This window comes from Delphinapterus leucas, unplaced genomic scaffold, assembly GCF_059928025.1.
Source record: "Delphinapterus leucas isolate spDelLeu-1000000601 "Yukka" unplaced genomic scaffold, BTC_Dleu_Yukka2 spDelLeu_asBTCV2_sq25, whole genome shotgun sequence".
NCBI lineage: Eukaryota > Metazoa > Chordata > Mammalia > Artiodactyla > Monodontidae > Delphinapterus > Delphinapterus leucas.
Window position 1 is genome coordinate 8315599 of NW_028322234.1, and position 27720 is coordinate 8343318.

Here is a 27720-nt window from a genome sequence, read left to right on the forward strand (position 1 = left end):
TTGACTAAGAAGGGTGAGGGGCCATCAGTTTCCTGCAATTCCTCTCTGGAGAGAGGAGAGGTGCTTTATTGTTTTTTTGGGGGTTTTTTTTGTTTTTTTTTTGGAGAGGTGCTTTAAATCCCAAATTTCTCCTCTGGTTGGAGGAGGTACATGCAACTTAGAAATTTCCCAAGTTATCTTTAGAAATGAAGGCTAGGGCTTCCCTGGTGGCACAGTGGTTAAGAATCCGCCTGCCAATGCAGGGCACACGGGTTTGAGCCCTGGTGGGGGAAGATCCCACATGCCGCGGAGCAGCTAAGCCCGTGCGCCGCCACTACTGAGCCTGCGCTCTAGAGCCCGCGAGCCACAATTACTGAGCCTGTGAAGCCCGTGCTCCTAGACCCCGTGCTCTGCAACGAGAAGCCACCGCAGTGAGAAGCCCGTGCACCCGCAAGGAAGAGTAGCCCCTGCTCGCTGCAATTAGAGAAAGCCCACGCCGCAAGGAAGACCCAACGCAAACAAAAATTAATTAAATAAATAAATATTTTAAAAAAAAAGAAACATAGGCCGGGGACATGCAGCCCCCACTGCCCCCCAGATCAGGGAGGAACAAGGCCAGTGGCTCCCACTAGGGCTCAGAAAACAGGCAGGGTATGTTCTCTAAATACTCTCCAGGAAAGGCAGTGGACCCTGAGCTCCCCAAATTCTCCTTAGTAAAGCGGACAGGGGCCCGAATCCCGTCAAGTCTTCTTTGAACAGAGAGCGGTGGTGGAGGGTGGTCCTGAACATACAAAATCATTCTTTTCCTGGCAATTCTCAGAAAAGTGGGCAGGGCAAGAATAGCTAAAACTCTTCTCAGAAGAGGGGTCAGGGGCAAGATTCCTCAAGGTTTTCCTTAGAACGGGGGCCGGAGGCAAGAAACCCAAGATTCTCCTCAGAAGAGAGTCGAACCCGTGACTCTAGTCAGAAGAGAGCCCAGGGCCAACGAAACCCCTCGGAAACAAGGCCGCGCCGCAGCTCGCCCAGTGTCCTTAGAGCGCGCCTCATCAGGCCCCGCCCACTGCCCGGCGTAACCGCCCCACGCCCGCCGGGCCCAGGCCACCTCCGATGCATTGTGGGTGGGGCGCCCCTGCTGAGCACTGCGGGGAACCCCCTGCCCATCCAGTTGTTGGCCGCCGGGCAGCCCGGCGTAACCCCCCGCCAATGTCCGAGCGAGCCGGCCACGGATTAACGCGTCCTCATGCCCCACCCCTCGCGGTGTTCCTGCCCTGAAGCTAAAGCCCCGCCCCCACAGCACCCTGACTGGACCTGAGGCCCGCTACACTCTCCCATTGGCAGGCCGTCTGTCAGTCACCTCATCCCGCCTCCTTGGGCCCGCCCAGGCCCTCAGCCTGATCCCGAGGGCCAGCCGGCCAGCGCGCTCATTGGCCTCCGGCTGCTGTCCGTCATGAGTCTGGCCACGCCCTCTTCGGGGCGCGGATCCCGGGAACCCTGGCTGGACCTCATTGGCCTGCGGCGCCGCCACTCAGTGAGACGCGCCTCAACCCGGAAGTGTGCGAGGCGAAATCTGCCTAGCAACCGGGGAAGCCGGGCTGCGAAGCGGGCAATTTCAGTGTGAGACGGAGCGACGAGACCGAGCGGCGGCTTCGAGCGCTGTGCGGCGGCTCCTCCCGCCCGGGGTCAGCGCCCCAGCGCGCGCACGCGCACCCCCGCCGCCCGAACGCGCTCCGCGCCACCCGCTCAGTTAGTCCGTCGATAGTCCGTCGTCCTGTCGCCGCGCCGCCGCCACCGCGGGCGCCACCTGAAGGAGCTGCCGCCGCGGAACCCGAGCGGACTGGATACGACCCTGCCACCCGAGGCCGCCCAGGGCCCAACAGCCGCCCGCGGAGGCGCCGAGCAACTTCGGTGAGTGAGGGGCGGGCGCCGCTGGTGGCGGGTCCCCGGCTTCCGGTGTCCCGGGCTTCTCTGGGGCTTCCGCTTCTCTGAGGGGGCCGCTTCCATGCGTGGACCCCCTTGTCTGAGGAGACCTGCTTCCCTAAACCCCGCCTCTCTGATAGGAGCCTCCCTTCCCTGAGGGTGCCCCATCTCTTTGAGGGACCGCCTGCCTCCCTGAGGGGCGCCTTCTCCGAGGGCCCCCGTCTCTTTGAGACTACCCCTCCCAACTTCTCTAAGGGGATCCCTGCTTCTCCGAGGGATTGCTTTTTGAGGGATCCCCTGCGTTTCTGGGACCCCCATGTCTTCCCTGAGGGACCCCAACTTCTCTCAGGGAGATATCCCTGCTTCTAGGGCACCCCTCCCCTCACTTCTCTGGGGGACCCCCACCTCTGCGAGGAGATCCCTGCTTCTCTGAGCTGTTGTCCCACTGTTCTGTGTTCCTTTTTGGCCCTTGCCTTTTTAAGGTGTCCCCCCCTTTTCACAGGTCTCCCTTTCCCCCTACCTTTCTGCGTTGCTCTCCCTGCTTTTCTGTCCCCACTTCTTTGGGTGACTTCCTCCTTTTCCCAAGTGTCCCCCAACTAATCTGAGGTGTTCCTGCTTCTGTCAGAATCCTTGTTGGAGGTGTTCCCCACTTTTCTGATTTGACCCCACTTTTGATGGGACCCGCTACTTTTTGATGAGTACCTCCATTTTACTGAGGGGGCCCACTACTCTGAAATGCCCATACGTCTGACTGGATCCTTATTTACTTGAGGAAATGTTCCCCACTTTTCCAAAAAAGTTCCCATTCTGGGGGGGACTCCTACTAATCTGTGGATGCTGCAGTGTTTGGAGGGGTCCCTGGCTTCTCCAGAGGTCCTCCCCGTAATACGTGATGTCCCACTTCTGTTAGGCTCCTCACATCTCTGAAATGTGCCTGCACTCTTTCAAGATACCTCCTCTTTGATGGAGGACACAGTGGATTTCTTCACTTCTCTAAAGGGTCCCCCTGAATTCCCAGGGGTTCCCCTTCCACTTGCCTGAGGACATGCCCCCTTTCCTGAGGTTTCCCTCCTGATTTGCTAAGGGAGAAACTCTTCCCTCATTTTTCCTTCGAGCCCTCAACTTCAGGGTTCCCGTATTTCTGTTTGTGGTACCCACTTCTCTCTATTCTGGAAGGAGAGATCAGAAATATACCCCTCCCATCTTCAGTCTTCTTTCTTGCCGGATTAGGAGTATTCTCTGAACTTTTACCTCAGCTTCCAGGGACCTGGAGGAATTTATGATTGGAAGGGAAATTGGGAGACAGGCAAAAATAATGCTGTTTTCTTTCATCCTTTAAGACCTGCTAGATTTGGGGGAGCAGGAGCTGTTGTCGAAGGACAGTCTTGGTTGCTCCATTTTTGAGTCATGGGGCCACCACAGTGTTGTCAGGCCAGTGCAGAGGCAGGAGGGACAGGGCTGGAGCATTGTACCCCATTATCACACTTTCAGCTTCCTGTCCCATCCCTCAGTCCTCCCTCTGCATAGTATAACTCACCCCCCAAAAAAAAGAAAAAAAAAAAAAGAGAAGAAAAATGCTCTTTCAGTTCTTCCAGCTGTGTTTTCTCTCCCTAGGCCCTCTGATTTACCCCTTGATCTCCAGTGGATCCTCAATTTGTGGGCCACTCAGGTTTGAAAGGCACAGCAAGAAGCAGGAAATGGGTCACCTTAGATCCAGGAAGGGTGGAAGGGAGGCAAGGAACAGGGGATTTGAATTCATTTCTCTAAGTTTTAGGTGACTTCAGCTTGGCTCAAAGGAAGTTTTTACGTGGCTTTTACAAATCTCATGTGTACCTTTTTTTTTTAATGGCCCACCCTGGATTCCAAGTTCACTCCAGTAGCTAATTTTATCTGTTTTGCCAAACGCAGAGCTCTCTGGAGCCCAAGTAGATGAATGCTGGCATTGAGAGATGGTCCAAAGGACAGGAATGAACTCAGTTTGAAACCTGAGTAACTTGTAACCACTTCGTGTCCATGCACAAGTCTCAGGCTAAAAATGTGGGGAAAATGTTCCTGAAGTGGAGTTCTGAAATATAGGCTGAACTTGGTTGGTTTAGCATTTCAACCAGTTCTTCCCTCTGATTCTGCTAGAACTGCAGTTCACTTTACAAGTTTGACTTAAGACCGTCTCTCTCCTGTTCATTTCCATCTGGGTCTTGCTTAATTTGAGTCCTTTGTGAAGACTCCTGCCGAGGCTATAATTTGAGTTCTAAATCTGTCGGTGGACCATGTGGACACAAGTTTCAACTCGAGCTATTTTCTTCTGTGGAGAAGCGCTTGGAGAGTTTCCTGGGCCCTCTGCTCCTGGGGTAGTCAAGTCCAGGCAGGAAGCTGCTACAGACCTGGTTGCTCCTCTACTGCCTCTTCCTGGTCAGCTTGCCCTGAGGGGAAGAGGAAATTTGGTGGGGAGCTCGGGGCTTAAGGTGTCCTGAGACAGGGCAGAGAAGTGCTGGCACATGTTTATTATTTGAAAATGAAGCCCATAGGACCAGCAAGGTGAGGTGTTAGGGAAGAGGGAACTTTGAAGTCAGAAGGACCTGATTCAGATTCTGGGTCTGTCCTTCCTAGCTGTGTGGCCTCGGATAAGTTATGGCACAAGATCAGCACGTTACTAAATATTTGAGGGGGTCACATCTCTGTGAATGTGTGTAAAGGCGCCTACAAATGGGAAGTGCTTCCTAGATGTGTGAATGAATGAATCTGAGATAACAAACAGGAGGCAGCCAGCACAGCGCCTAGCACATGGTTGTTGTGCAATAGGTTGGTTGTTGTGCTCAGGAGATTATGGTTCTGGTCTGGACTCCCAGACAGGAAGCACTTGACATTTTGCCAAGGCCAAATATGCCCACGGAGCAAAGAGAAAGAAACTCGGAGTGTCTCGTGCAAAACCCACTGCCCATCTGGGTCTAGTAGCGTTTTTCTGTGTTCAGATAGCAGACGTGAGATGGATTTGCTGTGTGACAGGGGTTTGTGTTTGCCTTCGCCTTGCTTTCTCCCTCTGTAAAATGGGGTAATTTGTGAGTTAAGGCCATGGAGATGTATTACTATAATTAGACCACAGGCAAGATAGAAGATTATTACTAGCTTGAATTGTGGGAAGAAAAAGAAGGTGAACCATAAAGGATCACGGCCATATTTTGGGACTGCTTGACTGAGTGATATGCAGCAGTTACCTGATGAGTGATCTCTTCTTACACGTTAGAACCTTGGAAGAAGAACCGTTCTTTTAGGGTAATGGATCAGATTTGGGGACAAAAGACTGGAAAAGTGATGTACAAAGGCATTTATTGGCACACAAGAATAGTACATTGAGTGTGTGGCTTAGTGCCCGTGAGGAGATCAGGATTCACCTTGAGTTCCCAAGGATTCAGAGAGCTGTGAAGATGCTAACTCAAACTCTGGGGATGGAGGCTGGGGTGGGCAGGACACTTTTTTTTTTTTTTTTGAGAGGGTTTTGTCTTAGCAATTAGTGAAAGCCTTAAAATCATGGCTGCTGAGTTGGGTCCAGCCTTTTTCACTTATTCATGTGAGGACAGATGGCACTTGCCCTTGATAGCTAAAACCCGGGTTGCGGGTGAATAGTGGGTGAAAAATCTGAGCTAGGCCCCCACTGCACCGCTTCCAAGTTTGAAGAAAAGGGTTTTTTCCCCTCTCTTGAAATATCCCCTTTCCCTCCCACTGCCCCCATCCCCCCCCCCACAGAGTGAATTTACTATTGAAGCCAGGAAATATCTGCCAGTCTTAAATTTCTCTTAATTCTTTTAAGGATATTTATTCCATTATATGGGAAAGGAGCAAAGTTTATTATTTTTAAAATATAAAACATAGGGTAAACAACTTTAAGGGGATTATTATCCCTTTTGAAATTATGATGTCCCTTGTGTGCCACAGACTTCACTCTGGTGGATGGTGGCGCCACCACCAAGTCCCTTTTATCTAACGGGAAGTTTTTTAAACTGTTTTTTGAATTGAAAGATCCTTACAGCAATAAAAAACCCTCGGATAGTTAGAAACGATATTGATCTAGGTACATTTATTAGATGTAATGTAACGTGGTTATCCGTTGGTGGGCAGCTCTAAAAGGTATGTGGGTCGCAACACTGCCTAGCTTCTAACTGGACAATAAACTGTTGATTTATGTAACTGAAATAGCTGGGGAAGTCAGGGTTTCCTTCCTGTTGGAGACAGCACTGGGGGCATTAAATCCCTGTGGGATTTTGATGATAAGAAAGAAGCTGACCTCCCTCGGAATTGGGGAATAACTACCGTATGGAGTCGTTCCATCTAAATGAATGGATGTTGTTATTTTGAATTTCTAGTATTAATTTTGGCTTTATCCTCTCTGCAACCTGGCTGCCTTTGTTTACACTGGTGCATTGTTTGAATATGAATTTATCCCTCCAAACTGTCCTATAAGGGACGTTTAAACACTCAAGTAAGGGCTTAACTTGGCACAAGTTTTCCTGTGTGGCCATAAGGTAGGGATTTTTTGTTTTTTAATACAACTAAAATTGGATTGAAAAATAGAAAGTGTTAGATTTTCTGGCTCATGTAACTTCCTATGCCAGCAAATAATTCAGCAATAAATGTGTGCCAGTGATGTGCTAGGCATACCATGCTGGGTGCTGGGGGCCTAGCAGTGAGCTGGGCCCCCAGGGACAGATGCAGTCAGCCCTCAAGGATCTTAACATCCCAGTCACAGACAAGTAAACAAATGAATGAAAGAATATCTCAGGGCTTCTTTGGGCATATTCCTGGATGTTGGGAGTTTGGGGTGGAGTTTCTTGGAGGTTTGGAAGTGAAACCTTACTACCCTTCTAATTTCCTCACTGGACTCCTTGCTTCTGTTTCCTCCTTCTGAAAGGAAGCAGAAATTATGGTGTTTTCCCGGTTGATTGTTGGCTTTTGGCACTAGTTGATCCAGGATGACTGTGGCTGTAGTCTTGGAGAAACAAAAGAGAGTCTGGAATGGTTATTGCCAGGAGCATTTTCAGCTTTACTTTTCTTGAAGTTGGTAGCAGTATGTTTTTGGAATCCTGTGGCATTTCTTCATGGCAGTGCATATTATGCAAAGAGGTAAACAGCTATTAAAGCCCTTCTTGCCTTGTTTTAAATCTTAAAAAAAAAAAAAATCAGACAAGGGTAGTGCTTGGCTGTTGTTTATGGCATAGGAAAAGTGAGATTTCAAATAGGTGGACTGCTTTGTCATGTATTAGTAGGTTCTTGGTGCACAGAGTTCCCTCTGCCCTAGGGTTCCCTCTTGTATTGGGACTGGGGAAGCACTATTTTGATCTTCCTATGTTGTGGCCCGGATTTGATGTTAGTCCACATAGATCAATTATGTGACAGGTGCTTTTCTTAAGTAGGTGTATTTTTGAGGGGTGGAGCCAGAGAGCCGGGGTGGATATTCATTCAGGGCCCAGGGCCCAGCAGGGGAGAGAGAGCATATTACAAGGAGAGTTTCTGGTAGTCTGTCTTCTTTTCCTTTCCCTTCACCCAAGTACTGACTCATGAGGTGAAGAGGAAGGCCCAGGCCGGAAGTGGGCGTGGACAAGCAATGCAACTGTGCACATGACCAGACTCCCACCTCTGGGCTCTGTTGCCCTTGGGAAGTGGATGCTTGCTCTCTCTTCATTTCCTGTTCCCCACACTCCAGGCTGAGTTCTTGGGCTCCAATTTGAGCGTAGAAAACGTGTTCAGGTTATCACTTTTTGCTCAGTAAGCTGCTTTGTCAGAACTGGGAGCCACCAGTGGACCTGCACCTAGCAGTTCTAGGGGCTCAGCTAATGTACCCACAAACTCAGGACTATCTGGCAGGGTGGTTAACAGGATGGTTTCCTATTGCATTATCACAGTGTTCCCTGCAGGAGCTTGCCTGCAGAGGGCTGCTCTGGAGATGTGTATAGAACTAAAGGAAGCAGACAGTAGATAGATCCTTCTGCAAGAGTGTGCTCTTGAAGAATTAATTTGTCTTTGTTGCTTTGTAAAAGTGCCCTGTGTGCAGTAGAAACTTTGGAGCCAGAAAGCCAGATTCTGCCACTTGCTGGCTCTGTGACCTCAGGAAGGTGGCCTAACTGCAAGTGGCCTAACCTCTTTGAGCCTCAGTTTCTTCATTTGTTGGGTGGGGATGGTAAGCACGAAGCAAGCAGCTGGATTGTTGTAGGTGCCTAGTAAAGGTAGTTGTTAGCAGAATCATACCAAGGCTGACTATTCCTCTTGAGGTTGGCCCCCAAGTTTGGATAGCTATCTATGGCAGTTAATACTGCCCAAGAGCAAACCAGTCCATGTTGGGGCCACAGGCTGCTGCGTATGACTGAGGGCTGATGATCTAGAGGTTCCTGGATTGGCTGATTTTTGACAGTGGGTTCCCTTAGTTCATCATAGCCTTACACTGCTGCTGCTGCCGCCGCCACCGCACCACCTTGGTGTACCATATGGACTTGCAGTGCCTCCTGAAGCATGACAGGGTAACTAGGAAAAAGGCTCAAACCTAGACTCTATGTGGCTATAGTATGTTGTAGGAAAAGCCTTACTTTTGAGTGTGATGGAAATATTCATTTAACTTGCTAAGAGTCAGGCACCTGGCTGGACACAGGAGCTCATATGCTACTAGGAAAAAACAAGTTCATGAACTGATAACTGCAGCAAAATGCTGCAGTTGGATTGTGGAAGGAGAGCCTGCAAAGGAAGGGGCGATGGGGAGGGCTGCTTTTTAGGTGGCTACTCATTCCCAGGAGAGGAACAGCATGGGCACCGTCAGGGACCTGGAGGTAAAGAAACAATCTGGTGAGTTCCCTTGACCTGAGGAGGTTATGCTCATCTAAAAATCAGAGTTTGAACTGATCACCTTTGGCAAGAAAAGCCCAGAGTTACCTTCAAAGGTAGAGAGTCTTATAAAATGTGCCATAGTAGGATTCAAGATTGAACTCTAAAATAATATTTAAATTGAGCTCTGAATAAGTATTTTCAATCAGAAACCAATGATGGCCAGTGAAATCAGACCATGCAGACTCTATTTATAATAGTATGCAGTCTACATGGAGTTTCAGGAGGACAGATAATGGGGGCTGCTTCTGAATTTTTTTCCTTTGAGAATTGTCATTTAAGCTGGTCTAAAACTCAATACAGCAGAACAGTTTTGTTTTGGCTGCGTTGGGTCTTCGTTGCTGCGCACAGGCTTTCTTTGCTCTCTGTGGCAAGTGGGGGCTACTCTTCGTTGCAGTGCACGGGCTTCTTATTGCGGTGGCTTCTCTTGTTGCAGAGCATGGGCTCTAGGCGCGTGGGCTTCAGTAGTTGCAGCACGCGAGCTCAGTAGTTGTGGTGCACGGGCTTAGTTGCTCCGCGGCATATGTGATCTTCCCGGGCCAGGGATCGAACCCGTGTCCCCTGCATTGGCAGGCGGATTCTTAACCACTGTGCCACTAGGGAAGTCCCCAGAACAGTTTTTTAACTTGCATGACATTTTCAAGGTTTAGGCTTTATATTTATACTTAACCTCTTAAAGTATCTCTATTGAAGGTTGATTTTTGACCCAAATTTGAAAAAAAGATTTTACTGCTCCCAAACCAGGAGTTGGTAAAATTATAGGCCTGACTAGGTCAACATGCAAGAGGACATGGTGTTTGTTATCAAGCTGTGAAGGAAAAAACTAGAAAGACCCGCCTCCTGAATTTCCTATAGAGAAATGCTGGGCACCAGTGGAGGAGGGGAGTATTCATCCTATTAGGAAAACTTTGGGGAGGAATGTTTTCCTCTTTCCTATGTTAGGTTGGAAGATCTGCCACTTAATAACTGGGGAGGGGGGTGTGAACTGGATACCAAGTTTTTAAAACATGTTTTTCTTCATGTCTAAACCAAGGATGTTTATTAGCAGGCCACTGATGTGATTAATACTCTTTCTTTGTTAAGCAGGTTTGAATAGGTTGATCTCTAGACTTAAGACTGTCATATAGCATTTTTTTTTTTCTGGTAGTTTTCTGATTTTTTTTCCTGTTAATTCTTTAATTCATAGAAAACATGGTTCACTTACTAACTTTTCAAAGACTTAAAATTGACCTAAATTAGATATGCTTTTTTTTTTTTGTAAGCCATATATAGACACAAAAGAGATATTCCTTGCCAACTGGTGACACATGCAGATGAAGACAGAGTGGGAGATACACTTCCGGTTCACAATGATACTTCTGAGCAGTTTGTATTTAACCCTTTAGGGAAGCATTTGTGCTCAGAGCCCTGTAACAGTGGGATATCGTCAGGGCCACACAGAGACTAACTGCAGATGGAGCCTGAACTCCATGTTGCATCTACACTAAGCGTTCAGAATTGTGGTTAGAAACGACACTCAAAACAAACACATGTTGACAAAGTGGCTCATCTCTAGAGAGCTGTGCTTCAGAGAGCTTTTCTGCATACACGACAGGGATGGGGCAGATGGGTGCTTATCTGTCTCCCACAAACTCCTAATCTAGTGTAAAAGTGTTGTGATTTAAAAAATGACATTTGTTGTAGAAGCTGTAATGTGTTGGGAGTATTGTATTTTTCATAAAGCATAGTCCCTTTAACTATTTTCTGGTCCTTGAAAAAAGTACCAAAAATATCAAAGTACTAGGGAAATCAAATTCACATAGAAATGAATCTTTTCCTTTCCTTTCCCAACCAATTGCTTTGCAATCTCACCATCTGAGAGTGAATTTGGGGTGAAATAAGAAACTTTAAAATAATCCTCTTAGAGATTGTGGTTATATTGTCCCTAAACTCAATGAAAATAGTTTTAGACTTTAGAGTACTAAAAGTGCAAAGTGTGGAAAGTAGTGCTCTTTTTCATAAAGGTACTTTTTTTTTAAACTTGGTACACTTTTGTAAATTAATTAATTAATTTATATTTTAAATTTTTGGCTGCACTGGGTCTTTGTTGCTGTGCGCGGGCTTTCTCTAGCTGCGGTGCACGGGCTTCTCATTGTGGTGGCTTCTCTTGTTGAGGAGCACGGGCTCTAGGTGCACGGGCTTCAGCAGTTGTGGCTTGTGAGCTCTAGAGCGCAGGCTCAGTAGTTGTGGCACACAGGCATAGTTCCTCCGCGGCACGTGGGAATCTTCCCGGGCCAGCGCTCGAACCCATGTCCCCTGCATTGGCATGCGGATTCTTAACCACTGTGCCAGCAGGGAAGTCCGAAACTTGGTACACTTTTGAATGAACAACCTGTTTATTCTTTGGAAAGCTTCTCAGAAAACAAGAGGGAGCCTAGTGTCACTGTTTGATAGCAGTAATCTAAAAATTGGTTAAAGTCTACATAACTAGGTCTGCTTAGCTTGTGAATTGAAGTGGTCCACAGTTCATTCCGTGTTCTGAGAGAGAAAGCCACCTAGAAAGTTTAAAGGTTAATGAATCCATCCCTTTGCAGCCCTGTCTGCCCCAAAGCCCTCACACTCCAGGAGTAGCCAGCTCTGGCCCTTGCCTGTGCTGTTCTGGATGCCTGGGATGTTCATCCATTAAGAGCTAGCTCAAATGTCACATCCATAAAGATCTCCCAGACCCCTCTCCAGGGAGGGGAGCAGCCTCTTCCTTTGTGATTCCTGTCTTTTCTATGAATGCAGTTTCTGCATTGAAAGCATTCTATGTCTTTCTGTGCCACCAGCCTGTGAACTTCTGGAGCTGGTGCCTACAGGCTCCCCAGCCTACAAAACCCTTGTGATGAGAGGTCTCTTAGATGGTTCTTGTTGACCGGTGTTTATAATGTAGGATATCTTAAATTTTGTCCACCAGGAACTTTAAAGACATTTTCTGATTAAAACCCCAAAAGTACAGTACCTTAAACATTTAGTAGGTGATGCTATTCCTTTTCAGTCGGTTTCACACTACTGTTGAGCCTTTGACCAATTTCTACTTTATAAAAGGGGACACGAACATGGATTTGGCCCAAATTTCTTTTCTTCAGTCCCTTTGTTGTACAGGAATTAGCTCAGTTGGTTTTTGGAAGTTTATCTAATAGTACATTAGAAAGATAATTAGAATATTTCTGCAGTGGTTAGGGTGGAAGGAGGCTTGGCTATTATTAGCAAGGATCTGGTCTGAAGGATATGAAGTGAATTCGGCAGAAATTTTTGTTTAACTTAATAACAGAAGTGTTTTTAGAGTATCATGTTAACTGGTACCCATAACTATTAATTGACTGCCTTGTTCTTAGGGCAGAGGGGAAAAACTTCAGGAGAAACATGGTTCTAGCCCTAGTTGTCTCTTAAATTAGGGTTTCTTCAGTTTTAGAATGGCATCTGAAGGTGATTGCATCATATTTCATAATCACCCAGCTGAACTATTTGCTGTTTAGTCCAGTACTATAGGCACAAGGTCTTTAGGCCAAGCAGTCTCAGCATTCACCCGCCTGAGCATCTGGTACCCCAAACAGGTCTGGATTCACTATCACTTTTTCCATCTACACACTTGGCCCTTTCTTCCTATCACAGAAGTAAACTCTATTTCACCCTTTCCCAGCTGGAGAAGTTGGCACTGTCCCCTGGAGCAGCCCACCTGTCAGCAGTGCACACCTCAGTCCATAGGGGTGTGTCATTAATATGTCACAGCTGATGCCTCCCTCTTTATTTTTTTTAATAAATTTATTTATTTATTTTTGGCTGCGTTGGGTCTTAATTGCTACGCGCGGGCTTTCTCTAGTTGTGAAGAGTGGTGGCTTCTCTTGTTGCGGAGTGCGGGCTTCTCACTGTGGTGGCTTCTCTTGTTGCAGAGCATGGGCTCTAGGGGAGCTGGCTTCAGTAGTTGTGGCGTGCGGGCTCAGTAGTCATGGCTTGCGGGCTCTAGAGCACAGGCTCACATGTGGCGCATGGGCTTAGTTGCTCTGCGGCATGTGGGATCTTCCCGGACCAGGGCTCGAACCCGTGTCCCCTGCATTGGCAGGCAGATTCTTAACCACTGCACCACCAGGGAAGTCCCCTGCCTCCCTCTTTAAAACAGGATGGTTGTCACCTTGGTGACTCGTACGGGGGTTTGCCAGCTCAGATTCTGGAATCCCTGTGTCAATCTCAAGTCTTGGGTCTCCCACCTGACCACACTTTGCTCTGTTTATAGTTAATTAAGTTGGCATTAATCAAGAGCCAGGTGAGGAGCAGTGAGGTAATATTTTGCTTATATTGCTTTAATATGCATCATCTGATTAATCGTTGAGTAAAGCAGTTCTCAAAATAAACAGCTGCCGAATTAGAGTGAAAATCATTTGCTTTAAACTATCTTTGCATATGGGATTAGGGAGTTTCCTGCATTCCTATACCAAGTTACCTGTTTAAGAATAAACTGTTTTTGTTTGGTTTTTGAATTTGAACATTCGAATTTCTTAGTAGCAAAGCAAAGTGCTGACAAATCTGGGTCAGGGAAGGTGTTTGGGGGTCAACAACTTGTATTTTGTATCATTTTTAGTTTAAGGAATGCTTCTTTTTTGGCCCTGGGGAAGTTGTGCCAGACGTTGGCATTAAGCCCTTGGAAGATTTTGGGGGTAGGATTGATTGGGGGTGGAATCAGCAACAAAAAGTTGCCAATTAGGTGAGGAACTCAACACAATTAAAATGGGCTTTTTTTAACTTCTTATTGTGGTGGGGGCACATAGCAGAAAATTTTACTTGTAAAACTTATTCTGCATTAAGTGTTTTTAAAGTTTGGGGTCAAGACTAACAGTGGGTTAGAATTACATTGATTCTTTTTAAAAAATGAAATAGAAAATATCAGTACATTGCAAGGTATGTTTGGTGAAACTTTTGTTTCACTTGTATTAGGATATGTTATCTAGGTGTCTCATCATGAATTATTTGTTTTAACGCTGTAAAAAGAACATGGAAAGGGCCTTTTCTGGTGATTCTTCAGAACCTAATCTTGATATTGAGAGCTTCTTGTGATACTAGATATTTTATTTTCCCTATTAAAACTGTGTTTGTTTTATGTAGTCGAACATCTCCAAAGCCCATCCTCTCTCAGGTTAGACTGTTTCCCGTGTTTCCTCCAAGTCACTGGAGAGGGAAGGGTGCAGATTTGCTTTCTTGGGGGGTTTCACCTTCTCCCAGAGGTACGGGGGCAGATTGGGAGGTAACTGGAGAGGGAGAGCAGTCATCCCTGAAGTGTCTTTGAAGTGGGTGGGTCTGGAGCTTACTTTGTAGAACTCTCTTTACTGCGCTGTAAGAATTACGGTTTCGCCTATCCCCTGGAGGGGAACTTCTGTGTGACGACCCCGCCGGGGGTGGCATTCTAACCTTGGTTTTCAGAAGCAGTTGCCTGAGGTCTCGCAGCTCAGTTGGAGCGAGGTCAGCAGTGAGCGCCTCGTGAGTCAGCCCTGGGCGCGGCCCGCCCGGCTCTGCCGCGGGTGAGCTGGCGACGACCCCCCTAACCCTGAGGCAGGAGCCCGCCCGAGCCCTCGTGGGAAACCGGCGCGCGGGGCCGGGCGTCCAGTGGAGTGCGGCCAGGAGGGGCGGTGCTTCCGGGGCGGTGTCGGTCTGCCTGACCCCGCCCACCACTATCAGGCCCCGCCCCAACCGACTGGCCCCGCCCATCCGGGCGCGGGCGGGCGGCGTCGCCTTTAAGAGCTCCCCGGTGTTTTGGGGGCCGCGGGCCGGGCGCGCTGACCTGGTGCGCATGTCCCGGGCGGTGACGCCGGCGCCGGGCTCCATGTGTGCGGCCGAGGGGCGCATTATCTGGCCGGCGGCGCGGGCGGGCGGGCGGACCGGCGGAGCGAGCGCCGCGGGCCCGGGCGGCCCCACAGGCGGAGCGAGCGCGCGCGGCCCGGCGCCCCCAGCCCCTCGGCCGCCCGGCCCCGCAGGCGACCCCGACCCCGGCCCCGCGGCCCCTTGAACCTGCGCGCTGTCCTAGGGCCCGGCCGGCCCGCGGCCCGGTAAGTTCCGGACCAAACTTGGCGGGGGGCGGGGGCTGGGGTCGGGGCTGAGGTCTTGCGAGGGAGACTGGAGCGGCAGGGGCGGTGTGGGTTGGTCAGGGTCGGAGGGTCGGGGGGCTGTGAGGGACCCCCTGTGTGAGCATGGAAAAGTGAGAGCGAGCGAGTACTGCTTTTATTCTGGGAGCGTCTTTCTTGCGCTGCCCTGGAAAGTTCCGCGCTCTGACGCCGCCCGGGCACGTGGGGGCCGGGCCGGGCGGGGGTCCTGGAAAGTCGCGTCGTCGCCCCTCTTCCTCCTGCGCTTCCTCTGGGGTCGGGGGAGGGGTCGGGCCGAGAGGCGCAGCTTCCCAGAGGCCGGGACGGGCTGGGGGGCGGTGGCACGTGGGCGCGCCGGGCGAGGGTCCCGGGCGGGGGTCGCGGGCTGGCCGGGCCGCGGCGCTGAACCCCGCGGCGACGGCGACGGCGGCTGCGGATCCCGTGTCAGAATAAGAGTCCCCGCGCGCCCACGCCTGCAGGGCTGGCCCTCCCCCCGCTCGCGCCCTTCCTGCCTGACCCCCCGGGAGCCGCGGGACCCTTCCCCCTCTGTGGGTTCCGGCCTTTCACAGGGCTTTATACTTTAAATTTGCCTCCCCATCTAGGCGTTGGCTGTACTGATTTCTTTTTTCCCACCTGGAAAGGGTCGGCATCAGTGACTAGACAGCAGCAGCTGGCCTTTTAAAGGGATTATTGCCAAGAATCGGAATTGATCACTTCAACAAGGAAGAGCTTATGGGCAGGGCCCTAGCCTAGAGCGTGATTGACACTTGGTGTGTGCGCAAACACTGGGACCCAGAAATGAATGGGGATCCCTCCCTTAGGAACTCAATGACACATTGGGTGCACGTTTCTGCCCTGCCCTGGGAATTTTGCAGGGACTGCTTAATTTTGTGTATCTGATCCTATGCCTTTAGGTGTGTAGTTCATCCTTATCCTTAGAGCTTTGGATTTTTTAGATCAAAGTCCGAGTGAGTCACTTGCGACTTTAATTTCCTCTTCCTTACCCTTTTACTTCTTTCAGTTTTCTTGGAGTGCACAGTACTGGTTAAGTCTCTGGTTCCGTATGTCCATTTCACACAGTGACACCTTCTGGCTGTGGTAGCGCAGAGAAACTGAGGGACAGACAGCCTTCTGTGCAGTTGCTTTAGTCTTGGACCCACTGTCCTGTTGATGTTTTTATTTCTTCTGGTAGTGGTTACAAGTTTTCTTTTAAGATAGATTATGTGCAGTGTTTGCTGGCACCAGATCAGTATGCTGAGTAGCGTGTTAGACCTGACAGCAAGCTGTGGAGGAAGGCTAAAAGATCACACCGGCCCCGATTTGAATGCCCACTGTGTGCTAAGCTCAGTGCACAGACATATTTCAGTGCCCTTAACAATCCGATGGAGGAAGAGAGAGTATGGTCCCCACTTTACAGGTGAGGAAACTGGGGCTTCTGGAGGTCAGGCTGCTTGCCCAAGACTGCTTAGTAGAGAGGCAGAGCTGGGCTTGCGCCTGCCCTGTGGGGCACCAGAGCCTAGGAGCTCCTGTTTGCAAGCCCAGTATGTGAGTATTTTCTGGGAGCTCCTAAAACACAAGGCCATTTATTTGTCCAGGCTCCAGTACACCTCTGCTTGGAGTTGGGGGATGACCTGGTGACACCATTTCTAGCCCTGCTTTGTCCTCGGAGAGCAGAGTTACCAGCTGGCTTTTAAGAACCAAGCCACAGAGTCACCCCTTTGCCTTGCTTCCATAGCCTGTAACTCAGAAAAGTTGGTCCTTTTCTAGAGGAAGCAGTTTAGGTTGGGGATTTTGAGAGTAATTTGCTAGACCCTTTCCTCAGTTACTCCCCCACCCTTCATCTTTCATCCCCTATTTCTCCCCTAAAATTCTGAAGCTGGGTTTTGCAGAGGATTGCCTCTCATCTTGGATGTGGTGTAGAGAATGGGATTAATGTATTAATGATTTGAATGCATTGTTATTTTCATTCAGATGACATCATTTTTTTTTTTAATGTCAAGTCATCTCTATTAATGCAGTATCATTTGGCGGATCCTACAATTTTATATTTTGATAGAGAGGAAAGAAATAATGCTGCTTTTGGTAAAAACAAAAAAAAAAGTCCTGGAAGGATTTGTACCAAGATTAGGGGTAGCAGTAGTTTGTTTGTTTTCTTCACTTTTTGATACTTGTGTTTTATGATTTTTTTTTTTAAAAGAAGGAACATTTTATTTATTTATTTTTGCAGTACGAGGGCCTCTCACTGTTGCGGCCTCTCCCGTTGCGGAGCACAGGCTCCGGACGCGCAGGCTCAGCGGCCATGGCTCACGGGCCCAGCCGCTCCGTGGTATGTGGGATCTTCCCGGGCCGGGGCACGAACCCGTGTCCCCTGCATCGGCAGGCAGACTGTCAACCACTGCACCACCAGGGAAGCCCAAAAGAAGGAACATTTTAAATTTAAGTAAAAAATGACTCCAATTCTCAACTGTTTAGTAGTTCTCACTTGTTTTGTATCACTTATTTTGTGACTTTGTGGCACTGCGAGTAGTGATTTCTGTATTGATTTATTCAATAAATATCAATGTGCTTACTGTGCCTCCGGCACCATGCTAGGAATCCCTGCTCAGTGGAGTTTACTGTGAGATTAATGGGAGAGAAATCGTAACTAATCTCATAAACTTGGGGAAACTTACAAGGGCCAAGGAGAGAAGGATGCTGTGACATGGTGAGCAAGACTTGAGAGGGTCTTTTTTCAGCTGGGATCAGAGGACATGTAGGAGCTAAATAGGTAAAGTGAAAAAGGGAGAGCATTTCTGGCAGAGAGAGTGCTTGGGACTGAAGGAAGATCAGTATGGTTGGAGCAGAGAGAGACAAATGCGCAGGCTCCAGGGCTGAGGCATCTGGAATTTACCTTGAGAACAGTAGGACCTCACTGAAGAGGATAATACAGGGACCCATGTGTTGAGGGTGCATTGGGCCTTAGATAGCAGAAGACTGGAAGGTGGCGCCTGAAGGACATGAGGGGGAGAGTAGCGAAGCCATTCTGAAATGTTGGCATTTTCTTGTGTTCTGTTGGGAGAAAATCAAGAATGACCTTCAGAGTCTTGAATGTGTCTGTTTCCAAGAGACAGAAATGTAATGCCCTTACCACTGAATCCAGTTAAGGACTCTTGGTGTGGGTGTGTTAACCTCTGAAAGCATAGGCAACTCAGATGCTTACCTGGAGAACTACCTGTTTGGACTTGGTAGTGCAAACTACCAAGTTTGGACTTTGGGTGTTTCTGTGCCATCAAATGGAATGGAAAAGATTATTTTCCCTAGGCTTATTTTTTTCTCCCTGATGATTGAGTTAATTTATGCTCATTGTAGAAAACTAGGAGGATTATGAAACAGGTGAGTAGGTGAGGTCTTCATGAGCAGTCGTCCTGGGGTAATAGAGTATCATTGGGATTTCCTTGTAATAGTTGTCGGGTTAGGAAGTGCAGCAGAACCAGAAGAACGAGTTGGCAGTGTCATAGATTGAGGCTTACAGAACTGTGCAGCCTGCCAAGTGTGGTTGTTTGTTAGAATGGATGCTCTTGAGTTATTTGAACTGTTTTAGGAGGTGAGTTGGACAGCCTGGCCTCAGATTGCTTTTCTTTCAGGTAATGAAACTTACTTTATGTGCTAACTGTGCAAAGCTACATCTTTGCCTTGAATTAGGAAGGCAACGTGTTAAGAAGGTTGACGTAAAAAAATACAGGGGACCTGAAGTGGTGGCAGTGAGATGGAAGTAGTGAGACTGGTGTTATGAGAAACAAAAGTACCAGCTGGGGACAGATCTTACATACTTGTGGATTCCGGCAAACAGGATCCAGGACTTCTTAGTCAAGAGGAATGTTAGACCACGGCCTTCTTGCCCCTCCTCTTGCTTTCTAGGCTGTATTTATGACCTCTTTTTGTGTGTGATGAGAATGTAGGTTAGTCTTTTAGAAGACAGAGAAACTTACTCTAATTGAATACCTGAAAGTAGCCGTAGGAAGTGACTTGAAATCCTCTGGAACCCTCCAGGGTATGTGGGAAAGGGTCTTTGCGGCTTCAGTGCACTGCACTCTCTCTCTCTTGATTTTCACAGAGGTACTTGAATCCTTCAGCCATTCCTTCTGCATCTCCATCTCTAGCCTTGAAACCACTTGACCTGCCTTGCTAGTCAGGTCTTTTGGTTTGAACCTTCAAAGCTAATTCATCCTAAATGAGGTAATGCCTTTGAGTACACTTTTAATAAATAGTGTTGCATTATAGTGGCCAGCCAGATCCTCCTGGTGCCAGGGAGGTTGTTCCACATCCAGTACCGCCTGCTCTTTACCATGTGAGGCCGTGGGCCTGTTCCCAGGTAGCAGGTCCCTGTAATGGTGTCATGGGTCAGCCCTGGCTTTGCCTTAGGTTGTGTGTGAGCTCCACCCGGCCACTTCCCTGTGGCTTGACCTTGGTGAACCTTGTCCTCTGTTTCCCATTTCTAAAAAGGGGGTACTAATGTCTGCCTTAAATGGCTGAGTTGGGAGTGAGATAATAAATGCCAGTGGCATAGCACAGCACCTAGTATGTGTACCTGCTCAATAAATTGGAGTTCAGTGAGTGTACCATCATGACTAGAGCAGATGAGGCAGAGCCCCAAAGCATTAATGACTGTTCTGCTTCTCATGTGTGGAGCACCTCTATGTTTGTGGGACAAACCATCAACTGTCTCTGCCCCTTGGAACCACAACCTTGTTCCCACATTTCAGATGGAAGAAGGTGAAGTCCCTACAGAGGGTGATACTTGCCAGAGTCACCTTGCTGATTTTTCTACAGCTGGGACTGGGCCCCAACCTTTCCGATTTCAGACTATGAATGTTTTTCCCACCAGCCTTAGTGCCTCCCTGGTGATACAGAATGGCTAGGTTGGTGGTGCCTCATCAGGGCAAAGGAGACACAGCCCCTTTTCCTGATCCCGAGCTTGCTGAACCCCACATTCTGATTTTCAGGGTCAGCCCTTCCATTTGTAAGGTGTTTGCCAGGCAGATTCTCATGGGGTCCTGCCTTTGAGAACCCAGAGGCGCCCCTGTACCTCTGGCCTTATCACTGAGTGGACTCTGCTCAGGGATGAGAAGTAGGTTGCTTGATGGTGCTTGCAGTGGCAAACAGGAGAGTTTGTTCCCGAATCCTGTCCTCCTTCCGCACTTACAGCTCTCTAGCCAGTTTGGGAATTTGACAGATCTGACTACAGCTTACCACTCTTCAGCATTGGGCAGGTTTTCTGGCCACCTGGCCTCAGCTTTCCCATCCATAGACAGGGACTATATCTTAATCTCATGGGATGGCTGTGAGGGCAATTGGGAAATGTTTAAAAGTAGTCAGGGATATCCTAGCCCTTGATCCTCCATTTACCTCTGAGACAGAAATCCTTCTCTGGGGAAATTCCCTGGCAGTCTAGTGGTTAAGACTCCTAGCTTCCACTGCAGGGGGCACAGTTCGATCCCTGGTCGAGGAACTAAGATCCCGCGTGTCTCTAGGTGGGGCCAAAAAAAGAAAAGTAACCAAAAAACAAAATGCTTCTCTGCCCAGAGGACAGCTACATGATGATCCCCCTGGGTCTTACATCTCAGTTATCACACACAATGAAACACTCAGATTGAGGAGCTAGATTTTCTTTATAACAAAATTCCACCACAACCTAACAGTTTGGAGGTCTTCAGAACTTATTGTAAGGAGATCTCACCTAAAAGGTCAGTCAGGTTATCCGGAAGGGAAGTGAAAAAACCTTGTGGTCTTAAATCTGCATATAATCCCAATATAACATTTCCTACAATCGCAGTTGTTCTGTGCAATTAGCCTTTGAGTCAGTAGCTGTTAAACTTGACTCAACACATTCTTACCTTAGAGGCAGCTGCTCCCCATGACCTTGGAGGTGAGCAGGTTTCAGGCCAGTATCTTCGTCACTTGCGTTTCCATTTGGTGGACTTTGTGGCAGTGACAGCATATTTTTAGCTTTCTTGTGTGTTTTTGGCAGGCTCACTCTGCCAGCCAGTTCTGAAAACTTTGCTGCTACAATCTTCATTCATCCACGGAGGAAACACATTTTTTTCGCAATTGCTCAGTGGTGTGGGGAAAGTAGGAGCATGGCAAACTGAATCCTTGGTTTGAAGGTGTTGATTGAATTGGTTGAGTCACTCCAGACCTGTGATATTCTCAGGGCTTGCATATCATTGACAACACCTGAACCTCATTTTGTCTTCTCTCCTGCGTGTAAAGGGTTAATGCCCACCCCCTTCAATGGCGGGCAGTTCTTTCAGAGGATTCTGGAGTCAGATCCCTCCCTGGGACTCTCTTACACCCACCTGAACCTGGGGAGATTTCGAGGGTTTGATTAGTATTTTCTTTAACACTTTTGTTTGATTAGCTGACCTCAGCAGTTTGTATGTTGGTCATCTGTCTCTTGCCTCTCTCCGCAAACCTTTAAAGTTTTTATTATTGAGGCTTTTTGTTTGTTTCAACCTTACAAGTGACATTTCCTGATGCCAAAGACTGGGGAGGTGGTGGGAGCCTCAGGTGTCAGTAGTAGGCGTTTGAAGTTTTTGAAGTTTGCTTTTGAAGTTTTCTTGGTTAAGGATATTAAGGGGCTGAGTCTGGATTAAAATGTAATTGTAGCCTTACTGTCAATTTATATTTGTCAGGCAGAGCATTAGAAATGTAACTATTTTTGGTCCTTGGGCAGCAGACAAATGTAACATTCACCTGGGACTAGCTTGCTTCTGTGTGTTGTTTTGCTGAACCCAGCAAGGCAGCATACAGACTTCCAGACGAACAGGACAGCCCTTGATGTTGCAAACTGGAAACTGAGGCCTGAGAGGAGGAGTGGCCTGCCCTGGGTTGACTTGCAGAAGAGAGAACATAGATCTCTGTTCCCTTCTAGTGCTTCCTGGTCTGATCTCTGTTATCCTTATTTCTTTATGGCCTGGTTAGTTTAGAATTTTTTGTTTTGTTTTAGGTTTCTCTTTTATTTATGTAGTGTAGGTCCATTGGCAGGTTTCCTTCCTCAGGGCTTTGTTTTTTGAGGTCATCATGGTATATCTGGTGTGAGGATGGGACAGGACCCAGGGAAGAAGAACTCAGGGCTGCTTCTGGAGTCTCAGGGCTGCCTTCAAAACAAAACAAAACAAAATAAAAACTCTAGCTGTGTTTCCTGTTCTGGAATTGAGTGGTTGATGGCTTTCAATTTTAAGAGCATTAAACTGCTTTTCCCCATCTATTAATAAAAAGTAATGACACTTATTATTTAGTCATCCTTCGGGTGATCCATTTTGGGTGTCCATTTCAAGATTCAAAAAAGCTAGCCATCAGATCCTATACGAGGCTCTGATGGTCAGCTGTGCTAGTCTGGGGCAAGAGTGAAGGACCTTAACACTCCGATAAGGATGAGTCTAGGATAGCACAAGCTGGCTGCTAAAAAGCTTCGAGGGAGGTTATTTTTTGCATATCCTTTATATTTGGGGAAGTCCATTCTGCCTGCTGAAGTAGTCTTTAAACCATTTCATAGGAGAACTGGTTAGAGGGATTGATCATGTTCTTGGAAGGGAGAAGATTGGGTGGGGGGGGGTGGCGAGGGGTTCCAGGAGACCCATTGGTGAGTTGGGATCTCAGCTCAGGATTGGACAGTTGGCCTTTCCTGCTGTTGGTGCCATCAGGTACCCACTCACCCCCCTCAGGGAGGATGGAAGGGGTTCCTCTTACTTTCCAGAGATGAGATCAGGTGACCCTGACACAAAAGGCAGCAAGAGTGGACAGGTCGCCACCTGGGGAAGGTACTTAGCATTGGGTGAGCAGATGAGAAACATGCACCTTCTGTGAAGTTTAAGATGGTGGGAGCATGCCCACTTCGTTACCTTGGTTTCTTGCAGAAGGGAGAAATTAACTTAAATTGCTTAGAAAAATTAGGGTCACTTTGAACCAGTTTAACCAGTCTTCTAAGTCTATGAACTAGGGTTGGCTAATTTTTCTTTTAAGTTATTTTAAAAAGTTAACCCATTGACATAGAAGAGCCTAAGCTACTCCAGTAGGTGGCCTATGGAGTGAAATGCAGTACAGGTGTCTCAGGCCCTGAGATAGTGGGTCTTCGGTTTTAGGGGTGCTGAGTATGAGCAAAGGTGAGGTGAGCTGGGCCCTAGAGAAGGGTGGTCTGAGATCGTGTTTACTGCCTGGGAGAAGGTGGGCATTGGTGAGACCCAGGGCGCAGCCTGTGACCCTGGATGGCCACTTTCTGCTTCACTAGGAGAACGTAGTGTGTTGAGGTGTGGCGGTCCTGTGTGACCATCAGGGCTCAGGACCCTCATGAACAGGAGGCACGTGTCTTTGACCCTGACAGATCTCGGCTGGCTCTGGGGGCTGGGTACGGAACTTGATTTGTCCTTGTGTCTCTTCCTCCCCAAAGAAATAGTGCTTTGTGTTAGATGAAAGTGTGATAAATAATGGGTGAAAGAATAAAATATCTGAGGGACTGTCTTGTATATACTAGTTTGTTCTGCTCTGTTCCCAAGAGTGAAGTAGTGATGGATAGGTGGAAATTAGAAGGACGTGGCCCTTAACTTAGCCTGAAAAAGAGCTTTGTAGCAATTAGAGGGACCAGGAAGAGGCTCCATGTGATTCCTGTGCCCTAGGAGCTGGCTGGTAATCAGCATTTTTTTTTTTTTTTTGATGTGGACCATTTTTAAAGTCTGTATTCGATTTGTTACAGTATTGCTTCTGTTTTATGTTTTGGTTTTTTGGCCCTGAGGTATGTGGGATCTTAGCTCCCTGACCAGGGATCGAACCCACACCCCCTGCATTGGAAGGCGAAGTCAACCACTGGGCCACCAGGGAAGTCCCGGTAATCAGCATTTTCTGGATTCTGAGAATTTTCCAGCTTGAGGTTTTGGACACTTTTCCAAACAGACCTAGGGCGATTAAGACACTTCTCTGAAACATCACATGAATTTTTCCAACAGCTGCGGCTTCCTAGTTTGAGAATGTTTCCCTGTTTCATGCATTGCTCAAATGTTTCCAAATCCTGACTCTTCTTGTAGAGTTCAGGGGAGAAGACAGGTGGGTGTCTTACCCAATGACAATACTGGTTTTGAGAGTAGGGAGAGGGGTTGTGGACACAGGAAGGAAAGGGGCCGTGGGGACCTGGCACTTGGAAAAAAAATGACTTGGGTCTGAGAGTGACATCTGCCTGATGATGACCAAGACACCATCAGGGTCCTGATTTTGAGGTCATGGGTGGGAGTGAGGAATCAGGTGAGTTGGGTGAGGGCAGCAGCCTGGTGCCTCATATGCAGAGCTGGGAGGGCCAGCACATGGCCCTGGCCACCACCCACCTTAGGAAGCGCTCCCACAGGGCCTGGGCTGTCCCCCAGCTCCATGTCCCTTGGCCATGTGTCTTCTGCTGTCCTTGCACTCTCCTTGCTGTCTTTGGCCAGAGGACCTGTCTCCTTCCCAACGGTCTGTGTCTGCTCTGTTCCCTACCTCATGCGTGAGTGCTGTGCTGTTCTGATGGAAGGAAAGAAGATAATTCTGCATATCTGTTCCTTGCCAGGGACCCCTGGTCTGCTCTGTGGAGTGCTAAGAGTGGTTGGCTTGTGTGTACATCTCACACAATGGAAAAGAAGATGAAGAGGTCCTAGTTTATGACCTAGGCTGGCAGTGGTTTTTTTTTCCCTTAGTTTTTTGCTGCGCCCCACAGCATGAGGGATCTTCATTTCCAACCAGCATCAAACCCACGCCCCCGACAGTGGAAGTGCAGAGTCTTAACCACTGGACTACCAGGGAAGTCCCTGGTAGTGTTGATCAAGTCCTTTAAGCCCCTTCCCTTGGCTTGTATGTACCCTAGCAGGTAGGGGCTCAGAAATATGTGCTTCGTCAACCTCTGAGGGTTTTAGTGCCTTTTGCAGAAGGTGAAGATGCACACGAGTTACTGAATTTGCTGTATGGTCCATGGAACAAGGGTTTGCACAACAAGGCTCATTCCTCCAGGAGGTTTCTAGCAATTCAGTAAAGGGCTAAGTTAGTGTGCTCTTGTAGAGGGAATCGAGGGTGTGCTGATTTTTGCTTTAGGAAGTCTTCCCGTAGCCTTGGGAAGGATCCAGCCTTAGGATGGCCTTAGGAGTCCGACTTCCCTCGAAGGTGTGGTGGTTCAGATTTGAGCCTGGGTCTGGGAGATGGCTGACCTGCATCTGGATCCCCATTTAACTTCTTAATCCTGTGACCCTGGCCAATCACCTTGACTTATCTTAGCCTCTGTTTTTTTCACCTGTCAAGTGTGGGCATCAATGGCAGTCCCCTTTGTGAAGTGTGGGTGACAGTGACAGTCTCCCAGTGTGAAGTGTGGTTAGTGTTGGTAGTACCTCATCTGTGGTTATGAGGATTAAATGAAATCAGGTATGTAAAGTACTGGCACCATGCCTGGCACCAGATAAAGAATTTAATAATCATTATCCACTGTTACACTTTTCTTTTCCTCCTTTAGTAACAAAATCTCTTGTCAACGTGTTAAAGGTGATTCTTTGGATGTTCCTGCCTTTGTCAGCAGTGAGCTTTTTTTTCTGCAGCAGTTTGAATCTGTGTGCCCAATGGTAGCTTTCTCAGTGGAGAATCAGGCCCTCCCCTTTCTGTGCCACCAAAGTCCGATGAACACTGATGAGTCCTGGACCATGGGGGACAGTGGAGCCCCCACTCTAGCAGTAGCGTGACTGGGGTCTTGGGGACAGACCTGCAGTGCCTGGGGCTCAGGCTGGATCTTGGTGCTGGATGGTTAGGTAGGACCTAGGTCTGTGTGAGGTGGCTGGTGACAGAGCATGGCAGTGGGATAGGCCTCGGAGGAGGACAGAGGGTCCCTGCAAGGCTGGCCCAGTAAAGGTGAGGTGAGTGAACACCCCTACCCTTGCCCCTGTGGCACTACTCCTCTCTCCTCCTCGCCCCTTTTGGTCTGGGAGGGCTAGGGCTGGGACTCGAGGCGACTTCCCAGGGGATTTCTTGCTTTGGGTTGGGTTGTATTGGCAGGACTGTGCTTTGAGAATATTGGAATGAGGTGGACTTTGTGGGCTACTTGGGAGCCTGACCCTACTTAGGACAGTGTTTCTCTGGCATGTGTGGTCTACGTTCTCAACAACTGACAGCTTAGAAGTATACCTTTGCCTGGAAGATAAAGTGTGTGCTGGCCTCGTGTGTGCCCATGTGGTGTCCTGTATATATTGGTTTTGTGTGCACCCTTGTGTGTGCTTGTGCACATGTGCTTATGCACGTGTGTGATGGCTCTATATGTGCTTGTGCGTGTGTGTATGTGTGCAAATGGAGGAAAGACATTTCAGTCCGTGTTGGACATGGGCTCCGTGTGGCAGAGTCCTGCCTTTTGTGGGGTCCCCAGCCCACTCTGGGGTGAGTCTCAGGTAGAGACAAAGTCCCACTGAGGGCACAGCCCACAGGTTTCTTTGGGCTTCTTATTTTAAGTCAGAGATTCACATGACATTCGCATTGTACCTCATAGCACATCAGGTTTAGTACTAAAATCTGCTACCAGCAAGGAAATCTCCAACTTGCAGCGGAAGCCAAAACAAAGTGTATTTCAAAATTCTGGTGTCCTCGCCGTTGCACCCCAGGAAGCAGGCCTTTCACTCTTCTAAAGCTTTGGTAGGGCCCGGGGATTTGGTCTTTGCTGCCTCTCTCCTCCAGTAGCGGGCTTCTCTATGTGTCTGACTGTCTAGCACGGTTTCCTTCCTGCTTGCTCCCTAGATGCTGGCTCTTCGGCTGAGTCAAGCAGAACTCTTCCCAGCCAGCAAGGCCCTGTGTCTGCCCAGCACCTCTTCTCCCCAGTGGGCCTTCTGTGAGGATAGAGTGATGGGAAGTGTCTGTGCAAGGTGCTGGGAAGCTCTGATGGCCAAGAGAAGCCTGGTGTAGCCCACCCTCCCCTCTTCCCTACCTCCTCTGAGACCTTGGGAAGGCTCTGCTTCTTCCATCTTGGGCTCATTTTACCTTATAAGGGCTGGGGGCAGTGAGGACAGTCCGATGGTTCTCTGAAACACCCTCCCTGAGGAGCCCCTCTGTTCCTGACCTCCTCTGATCATACTTTTATCGTTGGGTACGTTGTCAGGAAGATGTGGTGTCTGTTCATGTCATTTCTCAATTTGTTCTTTTCTTTTTTTTTAAAAAAAAAATTTATTTATTTGGCTGCACCGGGTCTTAGTTGAGGCACATGGGATCTTCGTCGTGGCATGCAGGATCTTTTTTTAGTTGAGGCATGCGAACTCTTAGTTGTGGCATGTGGTATCTAGTTCCCTGACCAGGGATCGAACCTGGGCCCCTACATTGGGAACGTGGAGTCTTAGCCACTGAATCACCACGGAAGTCCCTCTTAATTTGTTCTTAATTGGCTTATGTAGTGTAAGCCACAATTTACTGATAAGTGTTGCCATCGTTGTAGTTTCTTCCTTGGAACTTTGCAGCATTTTAATCATTCATGCAGTTTTTGTGATCCTTGTGATACATCATCAGAGTTTGTGGCAATGATGAAGTGTCTGGGGCTGGGAACTGGCTTGTTGGCCTGGACCTTGCCATGAGGCCTCGGGACTCCTGGGCTGAACACGTGGCCTCAGTCACGGCCATCAGTGCTGTGATGTGGTTGTTGGATGGCTCCAGCCACGTGTCAGAAGTTACTAGATGGTTTTGACTGTTTGACCTGGTTCCTGACAGATAGAGAAACTGAATTCTGCCTCTTAGGAAAGCTTGGTTGCTCAGATGGTTGTAGCTTGTTTTGTATTTGAAGACCCAGCATCAGACTGGATTTCCAGAATTCTACCAAGGCCACCCTTCTGTCCAAAACTCAGCTAGGGGGCATCTGGAGGTT

The 27720-nt window shown here is 48.4% G+C and overlaps 1 protein-coding gene across 7 annotated transcripts in view; it reads left to right on the forward strand.

The window, feature by feature from the left end:
* Positions 1 to 1554: 1554 nt before the first annotated feature.
* Positions 1555 to 27720, forward strand: part of GATAD2A (GATA zinc finger domain containing 2A) — a 98461-nt gene continuing 72295 nt past the window's right edge. For 2 of the 7 annotated variants that reach the window (XM_089905333.1, XM_089905334.1), the window contains exon 1: positions 14513 to 14816. The gene's annotated coding sequence lies outside the window, so the exon portion shown is untranslated. Of the gene's footprint in view, positions 1885 to 14507; positions 14817 to 27720 lie in introns of those variants that run through there. The other 5 variants (XM_022558255.3, XM_089905329.1, XM_089905331.1 and 2 more) reach the window with 5 other exon arrangements.